Source organism: Hypanus sabinus, chromosome 4, assembly GCF_030144855.1.
Source record: "Hypanus sabinus isolate sHypSab1 chromosome 4, sHypSab1.hap1, whole genome shotgun sequence".
In the NCBI taxonomy this organism is placed as follows: Eukaryota; Metazoa; Chordata; class Chondrichthyes; order Myliobatiformes; family Dasyatidae; genus Hypanus; species Hypanus sabinus.
The window spans coordinates 54328476-54334997 of record NC_082709.1 but is presented as its reverse complement, the minus strand read 5'-3'; the positions used below and the strand labels follow the sequence as shown (position 1 = coordinate 54334997).

General features: G+C 41.4%; 1 protein-coding gene across 5 annotated transcripts in view; it reads right to left on the bottom strand.

Moving 5' to 3' along the window:
- Window positions 1–910: 910 nt before the first annotated feature.
- Window positions 911–6522, bottom strand: part of LOC132392769 (SH3 domain-binding protein 4-like) — a 174848-nt gene continuing 169236 nt past the window's right edge. For 3 of the 5 annotated variants that reach the window (XM_059967094.1, XM_059967092.1, XM_059967093.1), the window contains one exon: window positions 924–1221. The gene's annotated coding sequence lies outside the window, so the exon portion shown is untranslated. Of the gene's footprint in view, window positions 1222–6522 lie in introns of all 5 variants that reach the window. The other 2 variants (XM_059967097.1, XM_059967098.1) reach the window with 1 other exon arrangement.

Here is a 6522-nt window from a genome sequence, read left to right as displayed (position 1 = left end):
CCTGAAATTCTTTTTCTATGGGCATTCTTAGTGAATCCATAGAACAGTAACTGTAAACTGTAAACATCAGGAACTGTAAACTGTGAACAAACTGCCAAATGCAGATATTAAATAAATAGCAATAAATAATGAGCATGAAATAACAATATAACAGAATCCTTAAGTGAGTGTAACTATTCCCTTTTGTTCAATGGTCTGATCTTTTCCGTGATCTTTCGAATGGTCTCACGGTGCTCTTCAAATGACACGAGGAAACAGAATGCCATAGGAACTCAACAGATCAGCAGCTTCTGTGGAGTCAAATGTGTAAATTGATGTCCTGGGTCGAGATCCTACATCAGGGCTGTGAGAAGAGGAAGGATTGCCGGGAAATAGCAGGATGAAGGAAGGACAAGGTGGGAGAGTCTGATGGCCAACATAGTGTGGACATGGAAAGGACATTTCTTAAAATAGGGGAATCTAATTCCAGAGGGCAAAGCCTCAAAATACCAGGAAGCCCCCTTAGAAAAGAGATGAGGAATTTTATTGGCCAGGGAGTGGTGAATCTGTGGAATTCATTGCCAGTGACTGCTTGGAACCCAAGCCATTGGTATATTTAAAGTGGAGGTTGATAGATTCTTGATTAGTAAGGGGGTCAAATGTTATGAGGAGAAAGAAGGAAGGAGAATAGGGTTGAGAGCCATGATAGAATGGAGGAGCAGACTGAATGGGCTGAATGCTGCTCCCATGTTATGGTCTTATATGATGCAATGTGTCTGTGCTGCAAGTAATAATTTAATTGCACCTGTGCATCTATGTCCTTGCGCATACAATAGTACATTTGACTTTGATTTACAAAATGAAAGCAATAACTTGAGAAGGGAATGCTCAAATTAAATAGTCCAAACACAGTTGTGTAATTGACCAGCATGTGAGATTTTATTTATCAATTATTATCAGCAGGTGCCCTTATATACCCATTCAGCTGTTCAAGGAGAGACTGATATTCCTTTACCAAGTTAAACAAATCTAATCATTTAATAATATTCATCAGTTGACACGTTTCTTGTATGGTTATTTCTGCCCTCAGCATCTGTTATTGAAGCCCTATGCATTATGCAGGACAAGGGGCTTTTTCCCAGCTACAAGGTGGTGAAGATTAGTTTGCAAGCAACCTGCCTGTCTGGAGCTGCTTGTTACTTCCACAGCATCTACGCCAACAGTGTCTCGCTACACAGCGTCCTGTGAAAACAAAACAAATTAAATTCACCAATTTAACTGACCAAGTTAAACTCACTTATTTGGCAAATGAGAACTTTGCTCACAAGTTTGTTTTCTAAAAGACACGACAATGTCAACATAAAGGACCTTGCTTCTCTTTAGCTGGAACTAGTAAAGTAAGTGTGTGTGTGTGTGTGTGTGTGTGTGTGTGTGTGTGTGTGTGTGTGTGTGTGTGTGTGTGTGTGTGTGTGTGTGTGTGTGTGTGTGTGTGTGTGTGTGTGTGTGTGTGTGTATGTGTGTGTGTGTACATATGTGATATGCAGAGAGGTCTCAGGATCCAAGTCCATAGCTCCCTGAAAATGGCCATTACAGTTGATAGGATGTTTGGTACTGATGGCATGAGGCATGTTTGCCTTTATTGACCGAGGCATTGAAACCAAGAGTCAGGAAGTTATGTGCAGCTTTATAAAGCTCTGGTTAGGCCATATCTAGAGTTTGAATTTGGTCACCAGATTATAGAATGATAGAAGTTCCGGGGTGTCAAGATCTCTGAGGATCTAACCTGGTCCCAACATATTGATGTAGTTATAAAGAAGACAAGACAGCGGCAATACTTTATTAGGAGTTTGAAGCAATTTGGCATGTCAACAAATACACTCAAAAACTTCTATAGTTGTACCGTGGAGAGCATTCTGACAGGCTGCATCACTGTCTGGTATGGAGGGGCTTCCGCATAGGACCGAAAGAAGCTGGAGAAGGTTGTAAGTCTAGTCAGCTCCATCTTGGGCACTAGCCTGCAAAGTACCCAGGGCATCTTTAGGGAGTGGTGTCTCACAAAGGCAGCATCCATTATTAAAGACCTCCAGCACCTAGGGCATGCTCGTTTCTCACTGTTACCATCAGGTGGGAGGTACAGAAGCCTGAAGGCTCACACTCAGCGATTCAGGAACAGCAGCTTCCCCTCTGCCATCCAATTCCTAAATGGATATTGAAGCTTTGGACACTACTTAATTTTTTTAATATACAGTATTTCTGATTCTGCACATTTTAAAATAATCTATTCAATAAACATAATAGATTTACTTGTTTATTTATTATTATGTTTAAATTTATTTATTTTTTTTTCTCTCTCTCTCTGCTAGATTATATTGCATTGAACTGCTGCTGCTAAGTTAACAAGTTTCATGTCACATGCCGGTGATAATAAACCTGATTCTGATTCTGATTCTGGAGGCTTTGGAGAGGGTGCAGAAGAAGTTTATGAGGGTGCTGTTTGTAGTTAAGCTCATGTAACATAAGGAGAGATTGGACAAACAAGGGTTATTTTCTCTGAAGCAGCAGAATCTGAGTGGAGATCTGACAGAAGTTCATAAAATTATGAGAAGCACAGAGTAGAGAGCTGGTATATTTTACCAGGGACAAAGTGTCCAATACTATAAATGTGTTTAAAATAAGAGCAGAACAGTTCAAAGATGTGCAAGGCAAGGTTTCTGTTACACTGGGAATGCCTGGAATACTGTCAGTGGTGGTCATTTTTTAAAAAAAAACATGATAGAGGTGTTTCGGAGGCTCTTAAATAAGAAACTGAGTGCTACACAGCTAATACAGAGCTATGCACTCTTACTCTGTTTTCCAACCACCTTTCTATACAGTACTGTGCAAAGCTCATAAGTTCATAGCTATTTCCAGTGGCATGCAGAAGTTTGGGTACCCTTGGTCAAAATTTCTGTTACTGTGAGTAGCTAAGCGAGTAAAAGATGACCTGATTTCCAAAAGGCATAAAGTTAAAGATGACACATTTCTTTAATATTTTAAGTAAGATTACTTCTTTATTTCCATCTTTTACAGTTTCAAAATAACAAAAAAGGAAAAGGGCCCGAAGCAAAAGTTTGGGCACCCTGCATGGTCAGTACTTAGTAACACCCACTTTGGCAAGTATCACAACTTGTAAACACTTTCTGTAGCCAGCTAAGATTCTTTCAATTCTTGTTTGGGGGATTTTCGCCCATTCTTCCTTTGCAAAAGGCTTCTGGTTCTGTGAGATTCTTGGGCCATCTTGCATGCACTGCTCTTTTGAGGTCCATCCACAGATTTTCAATGATGTTTAGGTCGGGGGACTGTGAGGGCCATGGCAAAACCTTCAGCTTGCGCCTCTTGAGGTAGTCCATTGTGGATTTTGAGGTGTGTTTAGGATCATTATTCTGTTGTAGAAGTCAACCTCTTTTCATCTTCAGCTTTTTTACAGACAGTGTGATGTTTGCTTCTAGAATTTGCTGGTATTTAATTGAATTCATTCTTCCCTTTACCAGTGAAATGTTCCCTGTGCCATTAGCTGCAACACAAGCCAAAGCATAATCGATCCACCCTGTGCGTAAGAGTTGGAGAGGTGTTCTTTTCATGAAATTCTGCACCCTTTTTTCTCCAAACATATCTTTGCTCATTGCGGCCAAAAAGTTCTATTTTAACTCCGCAGGACTTGTTTCCAAAATGCATCAGGCTTGTTTAGAAGTTCCTTTGCAAACTTCTGACATTGAATTTTGTGGTGAGGACACAGGAAGGGTTTTCTTCTGATGACTCTTCCATGAAGGTTATATTTGTGCAGGTGTCGCTGCACAGTAGAACAGTGCACCACCACTCCAGAGTCTGCTAAATCTTCCTGAAGGTCTTTTGCAGTCAAACAGGGGTTTTGATTTGCCTTTCTAGCAATCCTAAGAGCAGTTCCCTCTGAAAGTTTTCTTGGTCTTTCAGACCTCAAATTGACCTCCACTGTTCCTGTTAACTGCCATTTCTTAATTACATTACGAACTGAGGAAATGGCTACCTGAAAACGCTTTGCTATCTTCTTATAGCCTTCTCCTGCTTTGTGGGCATCATTGATTTTAATTTTCAGAGTGCTAGGCAGCTGCTTAGAGGAGCCCATGGCTGCTGATTGTTGGGACAAGGTTTTGAGGAGTCAAGGTATTTATAAAGCTTTGAAATTTGCGTCACTTGGCCTTTCCTAACGATGATTGTGAACAAGCCATAGCCTGAACAAGCTAATTAAGGTCTGAGACCTTGGTAAAAGTTATCTGAGAGCTCAAATCTCTTGGGGTACCCAAACTTTTGCATGGTGCTCCTTTCCTTTTTTTTCAGTCTAAAATTGTACAAAACAAAAATAATATACTAATCTTGCTTAAAAAGTTCATCTTCTATTCATTTAACTATTCACAGCAACAGAAATTTTGACCAGGGGTGCCAAAATTTTTGCATGCCACTCACTATATGTGCCAAACACCTTTTGAACAGTACTGTACATCAGGTTAAAACCACTTTTACAAAATGTCATCTGATTTCTGATTCCTGTTGGACATCATAACTGCTGTTGAATGTTCAAATGTTCAAACTTAGTTTCTTTCATTGCCAACATGAGTGAATCTGCAGATGCTGGAAATAAATAAAAAACACAAAATGCTGGCAGAACTCAGCAGGCCAGACAGCATCTATGGGAGGAGGTAGTGACGACCCTTCATCAGGAGGGCTGTCTGGCCTGCTGAGTTCTGCCAGCATTTTGTGTTTTTTATTTCTTTCATTGCCTCTGCTTTTCTCCCCCCTACCGGCAAGTCCATAATTTATTTTTCAACCCCAATTAAAATATAACGGAATGGCCTGAGAGACTACTGTGCATCAGAGAGGTGTTAAGAATCAGTTCACAACAGGTATCAGATCAGCTGATGGACTTTCAGCTACAAGTTTTCTTTTCAATGAACGAGATGGATTTTTATGACAATCCATTGGTTTTGTGCATTTCAGATTAGCTTTTTATCCAGATTAAATTTTGGAAGGAGTTGATGCACGTTACCAAAGCGATATTACCATTCTCCAGTAATTTAACCACTGGGCAATTGAAATCTCTTTCTGTTTTATGAGGCTCTGTCCCCTGTTTGAGCATTCACTTTCACAATGGCGTCACGGAGTCAGGTTTCCTTTGGCCATTACTACACCCTTCCTCCAGCCAGCCCCCGATCTTCTCTCCCCTAATCTGATACGGGTTCACGGCCTGAAATATGGATTTTTGTTCCACTGCTGACCTTCTGAGTTCCTCCAGCATTTAGTATGCGCATCCCCTCTTGTTGCCCTGTTAATGCTGGAGCAGGCCAGAATTCTGGGCCCAGCATTAATAGGGAAACAACAAAAGCAGTGACACACATGGATGCAATCATGAAGAAGGCATGAGGAGATCTTGCGTGTCACCAAAGACTTGCAAATCTCTATAGATATATGATGGAGAGTATTCTGACTGGTTTCAAAACTCAGCAGGTCTGGCAGCATCTGTGGAAGCAAATGGTGTGAGATGATGTTCAGGACTGAGAAGGAGGAGGAAAGTTTGCCTTTGTTTAGCAGGACTTATGGGCTATAGAATTTGTTAATAATCTCGGGGGGATTTCATTTTGACTTTGGTGTACACTCGCTCCACTCTGTAAGTCAATGTTCTGTTGACTATCACTCCACTCTCTCCACACCACCACTATGTCCACATCGGCCACTCTTCTCCACAGCCCCTCTGCACCCTTCATCCCCAGCACCCCCCCCCACCCACACTGACACTATCTGCTTATACTCCGCACCTCATATCTACACTGACACAGTCAACGTCCTACAGTTTTCATATGTCCTGCAGCTACCAAGAAGAGCTCCTCCTTCACTTTACCATCTCCTGACAGGGTTACCTTATGTTCAGATACTCCTGCACACAGCATCACTTTATGGACAGACCATCAGTCTATGCCTAGAAGCTAATTTTATGTTACTCTACGTATGGGCATACTCAACAGTTATTTGTACATTGAGTTTTATAGGATTGCTTTTATATTTATATTTATATTGTTAGTTATGCACATTGCATTTTTTATCCTGCATCAGATCCAGAGTAACAATCGTTTCGCTCTCCTTTACATTTGTGTACTGAAGAATCTTGAATGTTGAATCCTGAAAAGATCAGAGTATTCCCAGGAACTGTTTGTGTCTAAGTGCCGGGAGTGAGTTTTAGGTGTGGCCTGCTATGAGTGCACGGTAAAAGCACCAGAGATATTGCCAGGATGGGAGTCAGTGCCAGGGGGGCGAGAGTCGAATGTACTGACGACCAGAGAAATTGCAGTGGAGAGGAACCCTGCTTTGTTCCCTTGGCAGTCTTTCTTTCAACCTTTGCCCACCTGAAGAGGTCTTTCAAGCAAATTGCTTCTCCCAGCAACACTTTAGCTTAAGTTGCTCTGGAATGGGTTGTGGAGCTTACATCCTCTACATGCCCTGCATCTAGCTCGGTAACAATTTGCAGGGTCATGGGAC